The sequence below is a fragment of the Larus michahellis genome, chromosome 2, assembly GCF_964199755.1.
Source record: "Larus michahellis chromosome 2, bLarMic1.1, whole genome shotgun sequence".
NCBI lineage: Eukaryota > Metazoa > Chordata > Aves > Charadriiformes > Laridae > Larus > Larus michahellis.
Window position 1 is genome coordinate 66983024 of NC_133897.1, and position 24321 is coordinate 67007344.

Sequence of the window (24321 nt, forward strand, 5' to 3'; positions counted from 1 at the left end):
CAGAGAGCAATATTTTCTTAATTATCTTTTTCCATGAATCTCGAGAATCCACTGGAGTATGTCAGTTTATACCACTTCTGGCATTCTCAAAAGTGGACCGTTATTAAAAAGAAGAAAGAAAAAGTAATTGTACCAAAGAAAGATCCTACTCTACAATTTTTAAGTTATTCTATGCATCACTGGAGATTTCAGTGCAAAATAATGAAGCAAGAGACACAGCTGCAGTTATATTAAATAGCATAGAAAGGTATAAAAGAAATCAGACCCTCTATTTTCAGAATGTAAATGAAAATGCAGTGTTCCGGTTTAGGAGCAAACTGCTCCTAAGAGCAGGATATGTCATGATTGCGCATTATGAGGTCCTTGAACCTTCCAGTGAATTGTATTAGCCACTGATTTTTCCATGAAAGCTAGTAGAGGTGGTCTGACTTTGAGCCATTCGTTGCTGGAATTTCATCTGGCCACTAAATGTATTCAAATACTCATAATATAAGCATAATGATCCACTTTCACTTAAAATAAGTTAGTGTAAAATTGCACAGACTGGTATTTTGACTTAAAATGATACCAGGTCAAAGTAGAACTGCAGTGTTCAGGCTGTTTATCTGTACATCTGGCATTATTTTCTGTGCTCTGTTGTCATGAGCATGAGTTTTGTCTCCATTGATTTTGTGCATTCACTTACCCATTCACAGGGATAGCAGATGTCTCAAAGAGCTGCCTAAAGTCACAGTCATCAGCTGCACATTCACAGGGCTATCTCTGAAAAAAGGTGTAGGTGTAGGTCCTTACAAGCTAGGCTCAGCAATGCCTGACTTCAGGTTTCTGAATGAACTCCTGAGGCCCAGGTTTGGTTTCTGTGCTGCTGGCGCCAGGTGAGTCCCTGAATGGATCTGAATAGACCCTGTGATGCCCTCCCATCCTGCTCCCCAGGTGCTCAACTTAGGAGTTGTGTAGCGTGACCCAAAGCTTTTCTGCAGCCTGCACAGATGAGTTTCTGTTCTCTGGAAACTGGAGTACTAGAAAGTGTGGGAACAGGCAGGAAAATAGGCATCTAGATATCTTTAGCACAGATTCAGGATATGGCCAGGTTTTGTACCCATTTGCAGAAGGCAGAAAGCACTCCAGATTAGACATCGTCATTATCATTTGGGTTTTTTTTTTTTCTCCACAGGAGTATTTCTGAACCCCTGCTACATAGCCAAGGCTGAGTCAAAGCTGTGAGCCAAGTGCCTCCCCGAGTCCCGTTTAAATGGAGTAGTTGCCTTCAGTCCTTTGAAAGGACAGAGCTGAGCCCGCTGTTTGATTTGGAAGGGCAGTGAGGTGGGACAACAGTGTGCTTGAGCTGGAGCCACGAGACTGGGAACTAAGTTGCCCCCTGGAGTGAAAAACCTCTGGTTCTGAACATCTGGGGCAGTGCTCTGGCTTCTTGGCTGGGCATTCCCTTCAACTCCTGTGCTGAAGCTGTGCCACTCGTGCCAGAAAATCTTGGGGCTGCATTGAGAAGGCAAAGGCAAGAGGGAGCATGATACTGTGCCCTGTATAGGTGGTGCTATATAGCTTGCTTCTCATACAGTGAAAATGAGGATGAAAGATCATGAATGAATATGGTAATGGAATGGGTATCCCTCTGCCACTTCCGTAATTTTATCCAAGCCAACTGGTAAGTGTTGGAGTGACAGGAAACAGCATGTGGGTTTCCAGGGATCCGAGGATGGATTTAAAAACATTTTTATGTTGCTTATTCACCCATATTGCATTTCTGCTACACCAGTGGGCTCTCAACAGCACAGCAATAAGTACAATATTAGTACAGTTATGGTTAGGTTTTTGTAATTATGTAAAAGCAGTTTCATTTATCAGCTTTTATTTCCCACCTGCATTTTTTACTGCCTGTTGTCAGATGCCTTAAAGTGTCTGAAACAAACAACATGGTAGCAGTAAAGGCTGTTAAATCCATAGCCCTAAAGGAAACTAGTGAGCTTTGTCTCATTTTCTGTTAAAAATTTTTAATGAAATGTGTGTTTGTGTATCAGACTGGGTGGTTTCTTCCTTGCAGTTGCACTTACTGACTCTGATACAGTTCTGGCTGCTGCCAGTGCCTGCCTTTCCCTGGAGGAGCAGCCTCTCTGCCTCTTGGGGGAAGAGAGGGAAGAAGTATGAGACCTGACCCCTGACTTTCATCTTTTTTTTTTTTATTTGCTTGACTGGAGTGGCTGAGAGAGAGAGGGAAAAGAGAGAGAGGAAGTCCCTTGGAGCTTTGTGGAGGCAAGATGTGCAAGAAGTGATGCCAAAGTCTCTTTGGAGGGGAGGACGAGGCAGGCAGCCAGGCAGGTGATGTTAGGAGTGCCTTCTGTGACTTGGCATGCAGGACTTGGCAGGAGAGAAGGCTTAGGTGAGGTTGCAAGGGGGAGGTCTTGGCTGGAGCTTCCATTTCAAAGCTTTTTGAGGGCAATAGGTTTATTGCACCCAGGAAGGGCTGAGAAGCTAGTGGTTGGGTGAATGCATGGCTAGAGAAGATAGGGAGCAAGCTATAAGAGCTTTGAGTATTACTGCCCCACACAGTCCTGATTCCTTATGGGCCATGGTGTTGTAGAGCACTGTGAAGAGTCTGTCTTTACACAGAAGGTACTGCTCAGTCTTCATGACACGTAGTGAAGCTGTTGTTTTGTTACAAGATAGGCTATATATGGGATAGATTTAGGCTGGGCCTAGCAGAGCTTTAGTTCTTCTCCCACTGCCTCTCTCCCTTGCTTCCTTGATGCAGTGCAAGGGAATCAGAACACCACTGTGGCTTCCCTCCACCTCCTCAACCCCACGTGCTACTCGCAAGGAACGGGAGAGAAAAACACAGTGTCACACGCGGAGCGAGAGACTGTCACTTCTCCCTTCTCCTCTCCGCAACTGCTTTGTGTCTGTGACTCAGCCTGCCATGGGCCCCCCGAGGAGCCTGTGTCCCTGTTGCATCACCTGGTGCAGCGTGTGTGGAAAAGATGCGTCTGCTCCTTTCAAGGGTGCCTAAAGCACTAAAAACATATTTCAGCACCTTGGGGTGGGGTGGGAAGACATTAGGCTGCAACTAGATGCCCATCGTAAAGTACACGCAATTTTGGGGAAGACTGAGCTAGTGGGCTGAAGAACACAGAGCTGATTTCCTTCAGAGAGGATGCGAGTGAAAGAGGTACACAGCAGCATATGGCGATTCGGTGCTGAAAAGGCGCTGTGCAAAATGGCACCTCCTTATTTAGCGGATCAGCTTCCTCTGTGGGTGCCCTAACTTGATTTTGTAGAAGACCTAATTCTTTCCTTGATAACTGAATGGATTTGGTCTGGAAATAGAGAATCTCATGGTTCCTCTGACTGAAGTTTTTTCCGAAAGTGGAAAGACACTATCAACTTCCAGGCAAATAACATATGTTGGAGGAGAATTTTAGAAGGCAGCAGACCAAGATTTTAGGCTAAACCCTGAGAAAACATTTGGAAAGCATTTCAGAAGTAACTAAATGCAGAAGAAAGAATCATGAAAAATGTAGTCGGTTTACTTTCATCCTCTCTTGAGCTGGACAAAATCAAAGGAAAATCTTCCCTTAACCATTGACACATCTTGGAAACATCTGCAGGCTGATGGTTCAAATAACCTCCTTCCTTCTGCTCTGAAAGATTTGCAGGTTCGGAGGGGAAGCACAGGTAGGATGAGATTGGGTCTGGCAAGTTGCACGTTTTATTTTCATTTGAAGCTACCTTAAGCTCAATCTCGTGCTCTGTGAATCACTTTGAAGAAGTCACGGAACACTGCCATGAGTTGGTGAGCAAATGGTAGTAAGCTGCTGACGTAACTAGAGTGATGTGGTTGGAGTAGAGCCAGAAGGTCAGATATGACAAAAATAGCTCAGTGTAACTGGCAGATTTTGTTTTCCTATATATGTGTCCCTTTTACGGCCACATGTCATTATTTCTTATGTTTCAAATCAACATAAGAAATACTTATTTTCAGAGCAAAAATTAGAGCAGGAAGCATACAGAGCATTTGTTTAAATTTTGACTTTCCAGCATGTTGGTAGTCTGGTATAAAATTTGCTGGCCTCACCCTCCTGAATTAAAAAAGAAAATAAAGAGAGGTTAAAATAATTTGTGTCCATCTTAGGGAAAGCAGTCAGATGGTGTGATTTCACTCAAAGTAGTTGGAGTATTGCAAAAGTGATGAGGAGAAGGAGAACTTAGAAATGTTTGTTTATTCATTGACTAGGAAAGGAAATACATATTTTTCTACAAAAAGAATGCACTTTTGATTTTATGGTTTGTATAGTATGTCGCAGTTATACTTCTAGGCATTGAATGGCAGATGAAATAAGACTAGTCAAGGCTAACTAGACGTGCGTGCTCAAAATTTGTTATTATTGCTTGTCAAGGTTATAGGCTGTCCTTATGTTGTCTTGCACCAGATTGAATTTCAGCAGACCAAATTTTGAAAGTCTTAGAACTGCCAAGGATAATCAATTGAGATGAACCTGTGGAGGGGAAAAATGTTGAGGGAAGATGAGAAGTGCTGACAGTTAGTTACCTTAGCAAACCTGAAGTAAGCCTAAGGGTTCACATGCCATCTAGCAGTAAGAAAGAAGCCTAATAAAAAGAAAGGAAATTTGACACCAGTCTTTGTCCTAGAAGATGAACGATTATATGAGAAAGAGAGGCTCATGGAAGGTTAAATGTAAATGTTGCAGATACTTACAGGAAGTTTCAAGCAATAAAATTTGCAGAATTAAACAAAAGGAATGGGAGGATTTAAAGTAACGTTTATTGGAGTGTAAAATAAATCATAGGAAAAGGTTTTAAGAACACCAGGAGCGTAAGTCAGTAAAACAGAATGACTCTGAAATAAATTGTGAATGCACCAACTATACAGGCTTGCTTGTTCTGTTTATGGGAGCTTAAGCACATTCTGAATTTTATAATAGTCTCTGACCAGATTTATCTTCAATGAATCAAGTGTGATTCTTTTCATGCAGAAACTGCAAATGTATACAGGGATATCATAACAATAATTTACAATATTAAAACTTAGAATGTGCAACTTAATATGCAATATCCTCTAGAAACCAAATCTTCATCATGCTTCTGGTTCGTGTGTTTACCGTCATTCAGATATGAAAAATCTACAGTTGAGCAGATACAGCTGCACTTGAAAAGGCACTGGAATAGCTGTATAGCTAATTCGCTGATACAATTACGTGGGCATATTTTGTACACACAAATAAGGAGGCGGCGAGAATGTAACCTTAAATATCATTTATTTTTGTCACTGTTTTGATAATTAAAAAAGCTATTAGTCATTGCTTATTGAAAGTGTCAGGGAAAATTCATTTGTTGCCCACATATTCGCCGTGTGGTAACGGTAACTCAGCAGCCCTGTTGCGTTAGAGCATGCAGCAGTAAGCAGGGGTGGAGGGCAGATGACAGCAGTGCACAGAGCAGGACGTGAAAACGCAGTGTGAACCTCAACTCCTGAACCAAGTGCCAAAGAAAAGTTTGCCGGATGAAAAAGTGATTTAAGCATTGTTTCAAAAAACAATTTCAAGGCCTGTGGGGATGAGATCACAATAGCTTTGAAAGTAGGACTTAGGTAAATAAATGACAAATTACTGTTTCCAAAACCCAGCTTCAGTAATCCATATTCGGTCAACTTTTGACTTTGCAGCTTAGATTTCATGGCTAGAAATAATTGGGATGAAACTCTATGGTGGCTAACAATTGCAGGTCAATTTTTTAGAATGTATGATACACATGATAGGTGATTTATGTATGCTGTACCGCGTAAGTGTAATTATGCATGTCTCTGTGGAAGAGAAAACGGACCTGGTAATGAGGAGCTGGAACTGGTGCATGGTGAGTTGATATTGTGAGATGTTTACTTGGGATGAAAGAGTCCATAAAGTGAGGAAAAGTATGTTGCTCTAGTGGAGAAAAACTTGAAGAGAGAGTAAAGAAATTACTTAAAAGGAGAAGAGATTTGCCAGATTATGAGAAGTAAGAAAAGACAGCAGAAGCGAGTCCTTCGCCTTTTCGTTGTTAGGAAAGTAGCCGAAAGGAGGCTAATAAATGAAGGTCTTTTATTCATCCTTTAGTAAAAGTAGAGCTCAAGAGTTTTTTGAGGGGAGCAAGCATTAAACACCGGCAGGAGAGAAAGAGCCGATGGCCATAAGGGCAACTCAGCAACGACTGTGACACATCCAGGAGAATTTGGAATGAAAATGTCTGTAGCATCTGTAAAACTCCTCCCTGCTGTCTGTCTGGGACAGCTTGGCTGGGGGTAGTGGAGCTCCTGTCTTTCTTGGGTGGAAATAAAGGCATTTAGAAGTGTGAGATGGGGTGGAAATGAGGATACACGTCTGTTCTCTCACATTGTCCCCATCCTGTCCCTACAGTTTTGGACTCGTTGTTCTGGAATGCTCCTTTATAGTGGTTTCTGATTCTTTGCTTTCTCTTCTTCCTCTCATTCAGTGGAACCACACAGGATCCAGCAGGTCTGCTGGAGGCGCTGGTTCTCTCTGTGCAAAATAACCATCAGTCTGAAAATCTTAACAGGTTTACATGCAAAATGGAGTGAGGATGTTCTACGCTGTTCTGTATCCAGAATTAAAACAAGTTGTCTTAATTTAGATGGAAGTAGGCTGTCCATATTGCAAGACTGCATCTACAGTTGGGGCATCTTTATTAGCTGTGTATTTATAGCATTTTATGACAGTGTGACAAACACACAATATCCAGACATTCTGAAATAGCTACCAATTAATGCTTATAGGATGCCTGGACATACATTATGAAAAGTAGCTTGCTTTACTCTCATGGACTGGTGAATTCAATGACCCTGATTTTTCCTTTCACTGTAACAAATTCCCAAGTTGTCTTAAGTCTGTGGGAATACAGAATATACAAGAGGGCAAAAGCATGAGATCCTAGCATATGTATTACAAAAAGGGATATCTAGGTGATTAGCTTTACTTATTTTTTTTATAGCTGGGCTTTGGTTTTGTATAAAGATAATGAATAGTTGGATTTCTAGGGTTTGGAGGAAACTGGCATTTTTGCGTTGTGATTCCCGGAGAATGCAGTTTTGTTTAAAATCCTTCTGTCTCGCTTTACCAGTCCAGGATCAGGAAGGCTGTTTACTGTTTTTAGACAATAATGTTTATCTGGCAGCAGAAGAGGTAACACCGACTGACGTTGTTTGGCCCTTTCACTGGCCTGGCTGTTTGGCTCTCCTGTGTGTGTATGTGCCTTAGAAGGGACGCGTGAGTACTCTGAAAGGAAAGCCACAGCCCTTTCGGTATGGACATCAGAAATTTGCATGCACAGGCTGGGTACATGCAAAACCAGTATCTGCAGTGATCACATTTAACTTGAGAATTAAGGAGTTATGCTCCATAATACAAATCGGTGAACGTATTCTGCTTGGATAAAACAGGAAGCATTTAGTAATAAATATAGCCGCCTAATGTGAATATTATGGAAAGCTTCTTCCAGAAAAGTACTTAACTTTAATTACAGAACATTTCAGGTTTACAGGCACCACAACATGGTAGAAATCCATTGATTATTTTTTTTTAACAGCACTTCTGCTGTTTCAGTGAGTATCTTATCTCCATGGAGAGAGCAGTTGATACGCAGTGATGACTTTTGATGTAAGAGTGCCACACTTTAAAAAGTTATGAATATGGAGGATCTTTTGTTGCTGCCAAGAAATTAAAAATAAATCCCCAAGGGCTCTGTGTGCAGAGATTTTCAAAGGACCTAAAGGACCCTACTTACCTAGGACAGTTTTGGTTGCCCGAAGATGGGCGTCCAGTGCTCTTTTAGATGTACTAGCGCATCTTGCTTGGCATCCAGCTATTGCCGTTGTGTCACATCTGCCCTACTCCGATATCCCAGGGTGTCTTAGATTGCACTAGGTGCCTCTGTGCAGGCACCTCGTTTGAGCTCCTCGTTTCCACTGGAAGCCAGCGAGAGCTGATGGCTGATCTGACCCTTGGTGCTTCTTGGCCCTGCACTCCTGAGGGCTGTGCTTGGACACCCACAAGCATTTCATGTCTTGAATCTCATGTCTGTCATTTTCCTGCCTGTTCAGGGGAATATATATATGTATCTATATACATACACATATGTGTGTGTGTGTATATATATGTGTGTGTGATATTTATAGGGGGAAAATACAAAATTTTGTAGGGGAGTGTTTACATACATTTATATGTATTTAAGCATTAGTACCAGTTATGCATTTACTTGGTAGTGGTTTTCTTAGGTGATACAGCAGACGAGGGTCCTGATTCTGAGAGAGGCAGAGAGCTTCTTACAAGCTGCTTGGCACTTGCTAACTTACATGAAAAGTGCAGGGATCCAGCACAGGCTTGGATTAGACTCTAAAATAATGAAGTATCTGCTTTATACCATATTTGTCTCTATTCAAAGGCTTTTATCCTTCGTTCCTCTTCCTTCACAGTGTTTCAGGAAATTACATATTTCTTTTTGATTTATTAGTTGTTATAAGCATAAAGCCACCAAGTGATCTTAGTTCATTATCATATTTTATCTGAAAACAGTACAATTTACATTTAGTTGACCACAAGAGGTTTAGCTAAGTGCTTTCTCTCTCCCACTCTGTTTCTATAAACCCATCTGTGTTTGCTCATGTCTTATATTCGTTTCACACTTTGTTTCCCTTCTAGATCATTAAGCTATCCTTTACAGCCACAAAAACATCCCTATAAATGACTACAGAGACATAGAGATTTATACTATCAACTGGACTCACTGTATAGCATCAGTGGGATCTTTCCTGCAGACCAGATTTGTCCAGCGAGGCTTCCCAGGCGTCCCCTCTGCTCCAGCCCCTCAAAAGCCTGAGGATCGCCCTCTCTAGGACCTGGCTTCCATAGCCCCTTGGATCCCTGTTGACTCAGTTGAAGCTAGGGCTTGTGAGGTGTGATGATACACTGCAGCACAGGGTTTCTGAAACCAAAAGGGGCTGCAAGTTCCTGTCAGGGTATAGAAGTATTCAGCAGCCAAATACTTAATTCCTGTAGTTGTGTGGGATTGCGTTTGGAGAGCAAATTTTGTTGTTGGGAAGGGGACTGAGTGAACTGGAGAGCAGCTGCTTGATCAGAGCTTAAGCTAAGTGGTTCCGTGTCAGTGAGCTACTGAGACTGCTGAATGCACTAAATAAAATGAGGTCATTTAAAGTGTAAAATAAATAATACAAAAAGAATTATGCAGTACAAATCAGATTACATGCTTTCCTTTCAAGCATCCTCATTAAGGAGCTGTTAGCTACTTATTTACTGATCTTTATTCAGACCTTTAGATGCTGATATCCATGTTTACTTTTTACTTGATGAGAAAGCAAATAGGATATGAATTCATATTTTATGAGATGTTATTTATTGAAAATTTTCAGGAGAGAGAATGAAAGTTATTTTTGTGCACGTTTCTTCAGTGGCTCTTTTGTGTTAACGGTAGAGGTTGGTTGTTAGCAAGAAAACAATAATAAAATAATGAAGTTTTGTTTGGAAGTAATGCCCTAGGATAAGTAAAATGGAGGTGGCTAAATCTGGGGTTTTCTGTTGTATTGCATGATGCAAATATCACAGAGCTGTTGAGCGCATAAGCCTTGTGCCTTAGAAACACATCTACTCAGCGCTGTCACTATGGAGGGAGAGGAAAGGGGGTTTGTACAGACCAGGCTCTAGATTCTTTAGTGGACAAGACATACCAAATATTTTCCAAAGTACAGACTTGAAGCTGAGCTGGAGCCTAGTTTTTTGTTAGTACCTCCACTATCTCTCTCATTTAGCCAAACATCAAGCTTTTTTTCCCTCTCTATGCCAGTAATGCAGTGCTCTGGCAACCGTGACCTGATGAGTTAGACCAGCTTATTCAACTGCAGAGCACCTTTTAGGGAGCCTCCTTTGGCAGTCGGGAAGCGTAGTCTGAAAGAAAGAGAGGTGCAAAATCATTCCTAGGCTTGGCAGTCTCCAGCTTCTTTGAGAGCCTGTTGGAGCTTCTGGCAAGACAAGAAAGTTAGAGCAGCTTTCCATTGCTGAATGTGCAATAGTCATGCAGATCCTCTTTGCTGCATCATGAACTGGCTAGCTACTATGCTGGCCTGTCAGGTGATGGTGGAATGAGGAAGACATGCACACATCCTGGTGTTGCAGGGTGGGAAGAGTGAATTTACAGAAGCAACTTCCTCAACTCTGCTAGCCCAGATCAACATCTCGATCACCTTCCTCTCTTCCATTGGTAATGGAGTTGCCACCAGCCTCTCGCCCTTTGTAGATCTAGTTGTGAGCAAAGTCATCAGGGCAGGCACTCGGAGTGACAGTCCTGTGCAGATATCTAGCACAATCTAGATGCAGGGTAAATTGGTTTATGTGGTTATACTACTTTTGCTGATGTAAAGCCTGTTTGTGTGTCTGCGTAGCGCCACGTAATTAGCCAGTCTCCACAGAGCTATGTGGTATGAACGTTGCAGTGGGAAGTGAAGAAGCCGCTCCACTGTCAATCCTGAACGAGCTCTGGATGCTGTAGTGAAGTCTTACACACCTCCTGAGTTAATTACCTTCTAATTTTCTATTTTTAACTCGTAAGCACCACAGACAGTGCAACTGATGGAGCCTTCCTCATGGAAGGGGAAGGCTGGGTGGCAATGAGCTGAATTCCTGGTCATCTTTGTGATGGTAATAAGATTTAAGGCATGACAACACAGGGGAAGAAACCAGCAGGCTCGGAGTGTGCCAGAGATCCTGGGATCTGGCAGAGTGATTTATTGTTTGTAGCACTTGCAGAATGTGTGCTTTATGGGTAACAACGTGTCCTTTTGCAGCATGAAAATAAAGGCTCAGAAACAAAACCCTGTCAGTAGTAGTGATGCTGTACAAGGAACTCCATAGCTGTGTTTTTATCCCGATGTTCCTGTGTATCTGCTGGTATTGCAAGTAGAATGATGGTAAGCAATCTGGCAGAAGCTGAAGGAGCTCTGAACAGAGGAGAGCTTTCTCAGGGAGAGCATGAACTGTTCATTTTCTAGACCAATTGCAAAAACAATTAGTGAATAAATAACTGCCCTGAGCACCACTCAAAAGCCTGGATTGTTTTCTTAATGTTGCTGTTACTTTCTTACCTGCTTTCATTGCCTCAAGAGCTCACCTCATTCACGGTTCATATAATCTTATTGGGTCAAAAACCTCTGGACAGGAAGGACTGCTGTTAGAATTGAGCTTCTCACCTTTCTGTCACCTTCATTTCATGTCGCATTCCAGCAGTTCTCTGGAAATGTTACATCAGAGCATGTGTTCATGACCTCTGGTCTACCAGTGTTCTCCAGCAAGACGGCAGTGAAATGTTTTCATCTATTGCACTCAAGATTAATCAGCCTGTCAGCCTATCTGTTCCAGTGTTTTTGAAAGGGGGGGTGATTTTTGAAGGACTCAGCATGATTATTGAAGATATTGCACGTAACCAGATCAGTCATATTTTACTTGATTTTAAAGCCATCGCCTTTGCAGTGGAATCCGTTCATTGCCACTGCATTGCATAGATAAGTGCATTGAAAGTACAAATTTATAGAGAACCAGGTCTTAGAAATGCTAACACCCTTGCTCTGTGAGCTGACTGAAATAATTGCATTAGAGAAAGTGCAAAGTTTTCTAATCCTTTCAATTCATTATTAAACATTAAAACTGAATTCTGATAACATTATCAGATGATCCTTTCAGTGAGCAAGCGTGTTTAGTGAATTTTAGCATTTCTCTACTGAATACAGCAATGGCAACTCAGTGTAGGAGGAAGTGGGTTGCTGGTGAGAGAAATTACAGAGATGCCTTAGACTATTTTAGGTCATTTTCATCCTCTTCAATAGCAGGGGGAGAATGGGGAAACGCATCTGTAACCCCAAACTGCGAAAGGCCTCTGCTATCAGCTGTTTGAGGGGAAAAATCTGAACCATATCCTGGCTTTCCAGGAGCCAAAAGCATCAGTGCTCCCACCCAGAAGCTCTGGCTTTGTCCTGTCAGCTTTTGTCGGGAAGGCTGATGTTGCCACTACAGGCCTCTGCACAGGAGGAATTCAGAGTAGATGTCATTGTGAAATTGACATTTCAAAACAGAATTTTGTGTTAAAATTACTACAAATACCTGAGAGGTACTTTTCTAGTTATATTATTAATTTTCATATTTAATTCAGCAAAAAGATTAATTTTTTAATTTACTTCAAGCTGCTGCAGTATTTCCAGTTCATCACACCCGAAAGCTGCAAAACGTAGGTGTTCCCGGGTGAAGACTGCACAGAATAGATGTGAAGAGCTCCGGGCGCTTCCCGTTCCAGGCAGGGAAGCTTGTTCATTGTGGAAATGCAACTTGGGTACAGGGCGAGATCTGGAGCGCCTCCTCATTTAAAACCATGTCTGGAGGACATGCGTCTTGAATTCTGCCTGCAGAGGGTAGGACAGGCAATGCTCACTGCATCAAGCAGCAGCTATTGGCCGTTTGTCATTATTCCCAGTGCTCTGTGTGGCATCATGCCATAGAGTTAAGAACCCCACTCTGTTTAAAGGTCACCTCATCCAAGGGCTCTAAAACTGCAGCCTTATTTATCTCGTGCTAAAATATGTGTGTGTCCCTGCGAGTATGGGACAAACAAGGCAGAGCTAGCCATGAGCTCAGGAGACAGAGCAGTCTAATCCCAGATTTTTTTTGATGTTGACAGGATTCAGCTAGTGCGCATGTGCAGCCTCTCAAGGTTAAAATAATGATTTGGTAGTGTACCGATGGTTTCAGCTGCTTGAAGTTTTACTTGCCTCGTATGGGGGGTCCATTCCCTCAAAGGGCAGCGCTGACATTTAAAAACAAGTTTGCTCCCATTACAGGTGTGTGCCTAGTATAGGTGGTTTAACTGGTGTATTTAGTCTGCCAAGCTGCAAGGGCTTCCACCTAGCTGTTTTTCTTCTGAGCTGGCTTCTTTAACGTGGTGTTTAGTAGAACTTGTACCTGCCATGTGTTCCATGGATGTTGGTTTTGATTTTGTCAGTTTTTGAGTGGTTGGACAGCATCTAACTCCAGTCTTCGTTTGTTGATGCTTTTTCTTGGAGGGAGAGGAGGCATAATCTGTGCACAGCAGGAAATGTAGAAAATACTCATATTCTCCTAAATCACTTGAGAATGATTGATGGGAAAGAAGTGTGAGAGGGAGGGAAAGGGGAAAGGGATCAGTACAGTGAAGAGATAAACAGAGATGTGATGAAGGGGAAGACAGAGAGTAGAAAAGAGTAGAAAAGCTGGGAAAGCTTCATTCAGTTCAAGGACATAAGACAGGGTCAACATGTGGATGAGTCAGAGCAAGTGGCAGAGCTCACTTATCAGCTCCAGCTTCTCCTTTTCCTTGTGAACTGGGATCTGGCAGGTCCTGCCCACCTGAAGCTGTTTGAATTCCCTTCCAGCTCCCCAAACCGCATAGGATTTCAAGCATATGTACTTTCTGGAGAGTTTATCTGCTCCTTTCTCCCTTCTTCCCTTTTTAAAAAATGTGTTCTAAGGTTCCCTGCTCTTTCAGCCAGGATTTGGAGGAGGGACGGGCTTACCATTTCACGACATTTCATCATCCCTAAGCACATTTGTGTCTGGGAACCTTCTTCCAGTCCTGACTTCTTCCCAGTGCGTCAGTGCAAACCTAGCATTTCTGGATAGGGAATCGAGACCCAGCATTTTGGAAGCATGGGTCCAAACACGCAATGCAGACTGGAGGGAGCGCTGAGACCAAGCATGCATGGTGTCTGTATCAGAGGCGCAGGAATGCCAGCACAGAAGAGGGGATGGAAAGTCCCTGGGTCTGTGTCTGTCCGACAGATGTGATCATTTCCGTAGCGAGTTGTCATTCAGCAAAACAGAGCACTGAGGTGAGTGGGCTGCTTCAGTGGGACCCCAGTGGCACATCTATCAAATGTCAGGTGTCTTCCCAAGGCTTCGGGTTATCTTTTTTCCTCCCCCTCTGACACAGCCTACATCTTCTCCGGAACCTACCAACTATAGCTGGAAGAATGGAAACTATTTTGGTGGTAGCTTTCAGTCCCCTGAGGCTGAATGATTTCTGCTGCAGGACTAGATCTCTTGATTTACCACGATCCTTTTTGTGGTGTCCATAATATACGTTGTCTGTACCCGGGCTTGAATGAAAAGCTGAGGCTAATACGACAAGTTCTCAGTGGGATCCTTATGCTGTAGGCATTTAGTTTAGGAGTTGGAATTAAGAATGCAGGCCAAGCCATAGAGGCAATGGTCACACAGTGACTTCCCCAAAAACAAGCTTCTGAACATGTAAGCTGAGAGTTTGCTTTTCACTAACTACATACAAACTGATCACTCAATATTCGGTTATTGAAATAACGTGTCTGAAATCAGAAGGCGTGTATACCTCCCTGTGACCGTAGAAGCCATTTGTATATTGTGATGTTTTGACATCAAAACGAAGACTTACCTTTGGTTTTGTTCTACTTTCTTTTTTTCTTTTTCATCTCACCTATGCTTGAGTCATATGTGATATTTCTCTTCCATCCCACTCTTTTACTGCCTTTTCTCTAGCCTGTGTTCTGTTTTGTCTGTGCTCCTCTGCATTCGTAGTGGTCAGAGAAATGAGAGCAGTAGGGCTGCAGTCCCTTTGTCTCAGGAATCTCCACTTCTCTTCTGGAGTGGGGTTTGATACAACAGAAAGAGTAGACTTTGAGATGGATTATCACGGGGTGGGTTCACTTTGAAACAGCCGTGTGTCATCCCTATCTTGCCCATTTTTTCTCTGTGCAGATTTGACACCCTGCTCAAATGGCTGAATTTGAAGAGTTCACAATGTCTTAAAATTCGTAGGGCTTTTACAGTGTAGGGAACTGACTGTACCCTAAGCAATAAAAAAATAGCAGAGCCTGCAAAGATCAGGCAGAAAAGTTTTTCCCCACAGAATTATTATTACTTACAACAAAAAAGCAGAGCACCATGTTCTAAACCATGTTTTGCTTAGCTATATTAACCCTCATACCTGTGTAAAATGTCCTTTTGTCATCAGTTCATGTTTGCTGAATATCTGAACAGAGACACCAGATGTGCACAAAGCGAGTGTGGGCAAAAGTGAACAGACTTTAGACCAGGAGCTATACTTTAACCAGAGTCTGAGGAGATTAGATTGCATGTGGGGTTTTGTTTGATCCAGTTCCTGTTAACTGCAACCGTGGATTAAGTATATAGTCTTAAGAGTCTAAAATTAAAACGTATTCTATGCAATGATGTTAATAATTAACTAAAATAATGTTGAATTCAAAGGTAGACTTGTGTTTAAACAGAGATGGGAGTATTTTTTAGGTCAATGCACAACTGACTTATGAAACACACACGAGAGCAAGAACGTCATCTGCCAAAAAAAAAGAAGATGCATAAAATCCAGTGTTAACTAATTAAAGCTAACATAAGGAGCAAGATTCATTTGTATACAATTTATCTTCTCTGTGAAGGATTTCATGTAGAAGTTAGAAAGCCTAGATCTACATCTAAAACCTGTGAGCACTTGATAAAAGCATTTATGCATAGAATTATGGAATCATTTATGTTGGAAAAGACCTTTAAGATCATCGAGTCCAATTGTAAACCTAACACTGTCAAGTCCACCACTAAACCACGTCCCTAAGCTCCAGGTCTGCAAGACCTCCCGGGATGGTGACTCAAGCCCTTCCCTGGGCAGCCTATTCCAATGCTTGACAACCCTTTCGGTGAAGAAATTTTTCCTAATGTCCAATCTAAACCTCGTCTGGCACAACTTGAGGCCATTTCCTCTCCTCCTATCATATTTGAACATGTGTATCTAAAAACCATTCATATAAACCTGTGAATGGCCCTGAAAGAGACATAACGACAGCTGCACCCATCCATTTATTAGGAGAAGTGCCCCAGCAAATCGTCATGAACATCTGAATGTGAAACTGGGCCAAGCGTGGCATCACACAGTCAAACCTTCTTATTTCCAGTCAGACACCAGGTTGCTACATTTTGTACTAAATCAAGCATATTAATCATCTGGGTGGGAAGCTGCTAAGTATAGAATTGCAAAAATCAGTAGGATAGATCAGAAATAAAAGATACTGGTATCAGTGTTACAGAGGGAGCAGAGCTCATGCTAAAAACTTCTCTTCCCCCCTACAGTGATCTGCAGATCCACTGGAACACCTGAATGATAATTCTGTGATTTGCAAAGACACCATAACTTGTTTGGTTTTTCACGCTTCCAGAATTTTGGCAACAGAAAAGAGACAATCTGTTTAATTTCCTGGGTGAGAGGAATAAACAATGCTGTTTTAACATACTACACAGTCTGTCACTTTTGCATTTGATAGTGCCATTCACATTGTACCTTAGGCCAGCTGTGGGCACGTAATCGTGACTGGAGTAGATATTTTTAAAACTGGATTTTGATGATCGGTTATTCTGAAATACAGCAATCTAAGGAGAGGGAAAGAAATATTTCATATTGGTAGCTAACACCATCATGAGTAGCAAAGTTTAGTACCTTATCTGAGCTTCTTAGACTGGTTGACTAAACAGGATACTAAGGGATTGTCAAGGCTCCTAAAATAAAATTGTGTATGATTCATGGACAGATAGAAACTTCACCAAGTAGTGGCTGCCAGTTGGGGTCAAAGGTATCCCGTTAGCAGGGCTCAATCTATCCAAGCAAGTGCAGACAGGACATGTTTTAATTTTGGGCTCTAGGGACTGTATACTTAATCTGTGGTTGCAGTTAACAGGAACTGGATCAAACAAATCTCTGCGTGCAATCTAATCTCCTCAGAGCCTGGGAAGTATAGCTCCTGATCTGAAGTCTATTGGCTTTAGCCCATCACTCACTTTGTGCATAATTTGGTGTCCCTGATCAGATGCTCAGGAAATATGAACTGAGGATGTAAGCATATTTTAGAAACGTGTTTTTCTTGTAACGCAAACAAATAAAGCATGGTTTGGACATGGTGCTCTGTTTTTATTGTAAGTAATAATGATTCTGTGGGGGAAAACTTTTCTGCTTAATCCTTGCAGGATCTGCCTAAACCTTGAAGGCTCTGCTGGTTTTTTATTGCACAGCATACAGATAGTTCTGTCTAGTAAAATACACTGTGAAAGCACTCTGAATTTTAGGACATTGTGAAACCTTGATGCTCACTCGCCTAAAGAGAATTCTGTAATTCTGGGGAGAATGCAAAAGCAAGTGGTGCTTCCTCTGTCTGTCCTTTATCTAGCGCAGCTGCCTTTGTCTGCTGTGCAACTGAAGTCTGCAAATTGCTTCATAGGAACAATAGTTAACATTCTGTTTAGGGTACAAAGATAAATGGGCACTGAAAGCTTGTGGAAGTTCAGCAGAAGTTTGTTTTGTGCTATGAAAATACAGAGAAGGATTACATACCTTCAGGTAGGTCTCTGATTTCTTGAAAATGTGTTAATACTTTCACTATACAGCTCTGGCAAGTGCAGTAACACTAGATAACTCATAATCTGTCGAATGGAGACAAATAGCTATGGATGCATGTCAGAATAATTGGTGTTGAGTCAAGTTAATTCGATTTGTTCATTTAACAAATTGAATTGTTTCAGCTAATTACATAGCGCGGCGTAAATGCGATGAGGGATGTTCAGAGAAGAAAATGACTCCTTTTTTCCTCCACTAAATTAATGAAACTATTAAGGAAAATGTACACTCAGAGTATGAAAACAACGTCCAGCTTCACATGCTGAATTTTGCAGCCTCCATTATGGCATGACTCTTCCTGGGCTTCTTGTTGAACTGACCAATGCAGCAGCATCCTCTTAGCCCCAGACTACTCTCCAGAGAAGCCTATCTATCTTAGCTATTCTGTTCCACTACTACACGAGAAACCTGCCTTTCTCTGTTAGATCAGGCCATCTCAGGTAGGTGTGTAAGGTCATGTCCCCACCTCCTGTAACTCTGCTGAAAAAATGGACAAAATGAAGGACTGTTGAAAATTCCAGTACCTTTTCAACTTCTTGGACTGTTTCTGTTTCTAAGCAGGAATGATGGTGGCTTAAGAGGTTAGGGATATTAAAGTTTACTGATAATAAATACAGAAATATGTAAAATTCAACTTTTTTGGGTTACGTAGAAAATACTCTGTGTGAAATGAACCTGACTCCCCTTTGTCCTTTGCAGTATATCCTTGTATAGATTATAGCAGTTTTACCCTGTTCTAATTTTCTTTTTCTTTTTTTTTTTTGAACATTTTGAGAGTGAAGCTGGCAACATATATAGCAAACAAATTGTATTTACATGTCTTCATGATTTTTAAAAACTAGACTCTTTTCAAAATTGCTTTCAGCACTGATTCCTTTACTTCAGAAAGTTTGCAGGAGAATGCTTTGATGCTTCCGATTGAACCAATGTTACTCTCATTTTCGTTCCTTATAAAACAACACTTTCATGACTTAAAAGTAGCAAAGCAACAGGCGGAGTTCAGACTCCTGTTGTGCTTGGTGAGGTACAAATATGCTTAGAAAACTTGAAACAAAGATTTGAAGCAAAGTGTGAGAGAAATACTGTCCATATCTTTGTATAATGGTGCTTTAACATAGATTGGAGTGCTGAGATAGAAAGCCTTGGATCTATATAGCTGTGGTTGACCTCTTCCCAATTTTGTGTCCAAGTTGCAGTCCCCTGTCAACCTCACTGCATACATCTTGGTGTGTACTTTGGTTCTACTTGGACACATGTTGAATGTTTCCCTTAGAAAGAGAATTTGAATATAGACGTGACATGGTTGCCAGAGGTAGCGTAATGCGGCCTTTAAAGTTATGAGTGATCTGTCTGCATGGAAAAGCATCAGGCTGTGCTGATGTCAGGTCAAAATGTGCTGACTTGAGGGCAAGAAGCAGTTCGTGCTGTAACTAGACTAGCACAGCCTGCTTTTTTATGTGGTCAGCAGGAGTAGGGAAGTGATTGTACCTCTGTACTCAGCACTGGTGAGGCTGCACCTCAAATACTGTGTTCAGTTCTGGACCCCTCGCTACAAGAAAAACATTAAGGTACTGGAGCGTGTTCAGAGAAGGGCAATGAAGCTGGTGAAGGGTCGAGAGCACAGGTCTTATGAGGAGCCACTGAGGGAAGTGGGGTTGTTCAGCCTGGAGAAAAGGAGGCTGAGGGGAGACCTTATCACTTTCTACAACTGCCTGAAAGGGGGTTGTAGCGTGGTGGCTGTCGGTCTCTTCTCCCAACTAAAAAGCAATAGGTCAATAGGAAATGGCCTCAAGTTGCACCAGGGGAGTTTTAGATAGGCTATTAGGAAAAATTTCTTCACTGAAAGGGTTGTCAAGTACTGGAACAGGCTGCCCAGGGAAGTGGTTGAGTCACCATCCCTGGAGGGATTTCAAAGACCTGCAGATGTGGTGGTGAAGGACATGGTTTAGTGGTGGACTTGGTAGTGTTCGGTTAGTGGTTGGACTCGATGATCTTAAAGGTCTTTTCCAACATAAATGATTCCATGATTCTATGATAATGAGTACATAGGGAGCCATGTTCAGTGTGGACTAACTTGGAAGCTAATTCCCCTGAATCAGGTGGAGAGTCTGCCTTCTTGCTAAGCTGTGACAGTTTTATTGTTTCCATATCCTTCTAGTCTCATATTCCTTTTTTGGGGTTGTTTGTTTTGGGGTTTTTTTGTAAATCTATGTATTGGTTGCACCCCATCTGTTCTGTATTTTGTATGCCTCATGGGCAGGTGCTCTCCTCTCTTCATATTTCCATAGTGGCTGGCAGGGACTCATAACTGGGAATCCAGGTTCTACTGAAATGTAATAAGTAAATGAGCAACCGCGGTCTTCTGAACCTCTTCATCCAAAGCATTAGCTGTAATACTACCAAATGTGTGGTCAATTGCATGTGTAAGCTTTACTATTAAAATAAATGTGTGCATTGTAAATTATAAATCATGTCACAGTAAGAAATGGGAATTGCTTGGTCCTAGGCAGCAATGTCAGGTTCCAGCACGTCTCTGACTCAGAATGGCTGAGCACTGCAGAATGGATTCACTGACTCAACTCTCGTTGGAGTTGAGAGAAAACGTCTTGTGGTCACCCTAATCTATGTTTCATGTCTGTGGCTTTAAATTATGACACAATAACCTGTTCTCTGTCAAAGTGTGTTTCATTTCACAAGGAAAAATCTTAAAACATTAATTACTAAAAAGCCTCGTGGCTTCCTCTTGCTACCATAGTACAAGTGTAAACCTTCAATACTTTGTAACTTACAGCAGCAGTTAAAAAGAGACTGTTCACAAAATCATGGAGTAGTTAAGGTAGGAAGGGACCTCCGAAGTTCATCTTAGTTTAACTTCCACTGCTCAAAGCGGCATCAGCTAGAGCAAGTTACTCAGGACTGTGTCCAGGTGGGTTTTGAACGGCCCCAAGCATGGAGACTCCACAACCTCTCTCCGCACGCTGTTGCAGTGTTTGACCACCCTCATAGCACCAGTTTCTGTGCAACTGCACACAGACCTCCGAATTCTTCCTGTTTGCTCCCCTGGCTGCATCGTTAGTGCACAGGCACTTCAGAGGCACCGAGTCGTGATGATTTCCCAGAAAAGGTATGAGCGCTCTGCCCATGACACTTTCTGTAGGCATACCCTCATTTATGTGCATACGCTTGATGGGGTCACCCTTCAGCCCTCTACGGATCATGAGGTCTCTCCTGGCCACGTCACCCTGCACCCTTTGCTCCACCGATTCCTCCCCACTGTCACTATTTTAAAGCTCTCACCAGGCCGGCCAGCCTCTTGGCAGGGATGTTTTTGCCCCATTTTTCATTCATATTCAAGGCAACTTGAGACCAGTGGAGCCACATACAAAACATGTATGACTTAGATACAACAATACTCATAAAACGGGTTGATGAAGAATGTTTGTGTGATGGGAGCAGGTGATGGAAGCAGGCAAGGTGAAAAGGCAGTAAGTAGGAAAACAGCCCCCTCTCCATTGAGAAAATAATTCAACAAAAAGGAGAATATGAAGCAATTGTATGCGTCTGACATTTACTTAATCTGTAAAATCTTCGATAAGAAATCACAGAATCACAGAATGGTAGTGGTTAGAAGGGGCCTTCAGAGATCACCTAGTCCCAACCCCCCTGCCAGAGCAGGGGTACCTAGAGCAGGTTGCACACGAACACGTCCAGGCGGGTTTTGAATGTCTCCAGAGAAGGAGACTCCACCACCTCCCCGGGCAGCCTGTTCCAGTGCTCTGACACCTCAAAGTAAAGAAGTTTTTTCTCATGTTCAGTATATCTGTATTTTAAACATCTCAACTGTCTGCTGTTGACAGAATTTGGCTGAACTTGTGTGTGCACATGCACATGCATAGAAGGCCAAAGAAAGTAGTTCTTAGTGAATAAAAACTGTTTCACTGTACTTAAAAAAGAAAAGAATCCACAATATGTATGACCCACCCTGTGTGTGATCATCAAACTGAAACATTTATACAGCATTTCTCCCACAGCATTTTAAAATGATGAACAACAAATATAGAGTCAAATTCTGTCCTATGTCCCTGCAATGGGGGTGTTTTAATAGTCTTTGTTGCACCCATGTGTCAGATTAAATGGTAGAAATGCCAACTGGATGATAATGTAGTATCATTTCTGGAAGTATTGGCTTTTAAAGTTAATCTTCAATGGGATGCTTTACTGTAGGCATGTGCATACATTAGATAACGTTGGCATGCAGAGAGTATTTTAAGACCCACATAATTTTGAAACATCCTTTACTATTCAGTGAAGGTCATGATACATTCCATGCACATAAGATCAGAAACAGACCTTCCAGGCTTATTTTACTTCTCAAGATAGATGCCAAATTGGGAGCCCACAGTGATGTATTCTGTTTTTCTGCAGGACAGTTAAAGTGGCACAACAAGCTTTTCCGTGCTGTTCCACTGACATCTGAGCCCTGGTCTAGGGCAACCACCTGACAGAGGTGCCAAGGAGAATAACATGTATAACTCTTCACATGCTTATGTTTATAGCTGAGATTTCAAAAACAAATGCTGCCAACTAATAATATATACTATTATGAATTCTGGGATTCTGGGATTTTCTGTGAGGTCAGAAAATTCACTTTAGTAACTAAACTCCAGCATCTGATGCTACCAGTGCTGTCTAGAATCAACGTGTTAAACCACAGGCAATACGATCTGTAACTACTTCCGTTATCACTTTCTATTTATCCACTGATGATACAAAAAAAAAAAAAGAGTAGTTGCTTCCTTAAGCTTTACATCTAATCAACATGATTTTATATCCACAAAATAAAAGACTAACCCTCTATAATTCAGAGATTTTGTAATGAACAACAGGCTTACTGATTTTCACATTGAGTTAGCTGCCTCTTGGAGGAAGGAAGAAGCACATGTAAGATTAGGTTCAAAATAATTCTGTGAAATGTATCTGTCCCCTTTATGAAACAACCTGCTACACAGGGGAGAGGAGAAAAGCAAATCCAGGCCTTGATGCCAAAACAATGTAAACTACTTTTTGTATGTTAACTTGTGTAACAAGTGAGGCATGAAAACAAAAGCGCAGTGCCCTGAGCAGTGGCAGTGAATATTTTATCTTACCAACAAAAAGCAACAAGAGACTAAATCCTTAAAGCATATGCCGTGCTGACAGCGCGCTCTCGTTATGACAGTAATGGTATTTGCAATCCCAGCTGCACTCAAGCCTGTGCTGTAAAAGCACCCATTTCGCAGAACGCATGCTGCCACCTCTTACCCTTTACTGGCCCTTAGCCAGGTGAAGGAGCTTTTCTCTGTCGTTCACGCTGCCTCACGCAAATGGGTGTTTAAACATTTTTTTTGCACAAAGTTAAATTGGATTTTGGCATCGTTAGTTCTTCTGAAATTTTCACAGTGCCGAAAAGTATCTTTAGGTGACTTCAGGTCTTTTGTATGTAAACCAGCCTTTCTCTGACTTTTTACAAACATCCAATGTAAATGCCTTTCTAAAATTCAGTGGCCGGATCCTCACTGAAGTGTTGAAGCAGGAGTACCACTGCTATTGCTGTGATTCTGTTGTTTGAGTGTGGTTGGTAAGAGTATTTAGAGGGTGACTCAGGGCTGTGAGTGGCAAGTATTCGCCACTTTCTGTTGGACGTTCTTTTGGCTAAGTCTAATGAGTCAAGAACTAGTGAGTTATTATGGATAAAGGAAGGTGCTGCTGTAGGAATTTGTTTGAATGTGTGTTCTACCCAGTTTTTCTGGGCATCCACTTGTTCGGTGTTCTCTCCAGGCTGAGGCATGAGATTCAAAGGGAACTGGAGAATGTTGCTTATAAATTATGGAGTTACTGCCTCATGGTTACTGTCCTGTCGTCAGAAATGTCAGACTATCCTTCACAACTGAGCTTTTTCTCCTTTTGTCGACTAGTAAGGTTTCTACATCCCCTACTTAAGGTTGTTGCCCATCACCGCTGCCATTTTCAGTCCGGGTCTTTTGTGTGGAGTCCCAGCAGTCCTATGCAGATTTCTTGTTTCCTGCTTCATATCTGAGCAATTCAGGAAGTTTGGAGTGATTCAGTAATGCAATTACATAGTAGCATTTCAAGACATAGAGAAATAGGTTTGGAGAACCTGGGTGGAGAGCTCTAGAGAAAATGAGGAAGCAATGTGGCAGGTGAAAAAATGCATTCAGGAGATCTGTGGATTGTAGCGTGGTAAAGGAGGGGTAAGCAGAAGGCACAAATTAAATCCTGGAATTGTGCACAATGAGCATTATTCCTGCTAAATGTGACTGGTTGGGTTCTGCATTATCCGGAATTAAGAGCAGCAGTGAGTCGCTTCCAGCTCTGATTTGTTCCTGGGTTCGGTCTCCCACTTCAGAGCAGCTGCCAGGCTGCTGGGCACCCTGTCCACCTCCCACAATCAAAACTGCAGCAGAGCCTCCAGCAGCTCGGGCGTCCCAGACAAGCTCTGGACTCCACTGAGACCCGGGATGCGCACCTCCTTGCAGGAGACGTCACTAGCCCGGGTAGCAGGCACCACAGCATGAGAACAAAAGCTTTTCTGCCTTTTAGAAGTGGGACTCTTCTGGTAGATATGCCCAATATAGCCTTAATCCAGTTAGCTGGGGTACCAATGGCAGGTGGTACACACTTTATGCTCAAGCACCCAAACCAGCTTGGGTGCCGGCTGCAGGCTGGATTCTCAGCTGCCACATACTCATTGCTATGGGTACCTAAGCTTGGTGAATTTAA

At 42.2% G+C, this 24321-nt stretch overlaps 1 protein-coding gene across 4 annotated transcripts in view; it reads left to right on the forward strand.

The window, feature by feature from the left end:
* Positions 1-24321, forward strand: part of KCNG2 (potassium voltage-gated channel modifier subfamily G member 2) — a 63019-nt gene that overhangs the window by 9570 nt on the left and 29128 nt on the right. Inside the window, exon 2 of one of the 4 annotated variants that reach the window (XM_074575781.1) lies at positions 1175-1663. The exons of the other annotated variants lie outside the window; for them this stretch is intronic. The gene's annotated coding sequence lies outside the window, so the exon portion shown is untranslated. The remainder of the gene's footprint in view (positions 1-1174; positions 1664-24321) is intronic. 4 annotated transcript variants of the gene reach the window in all.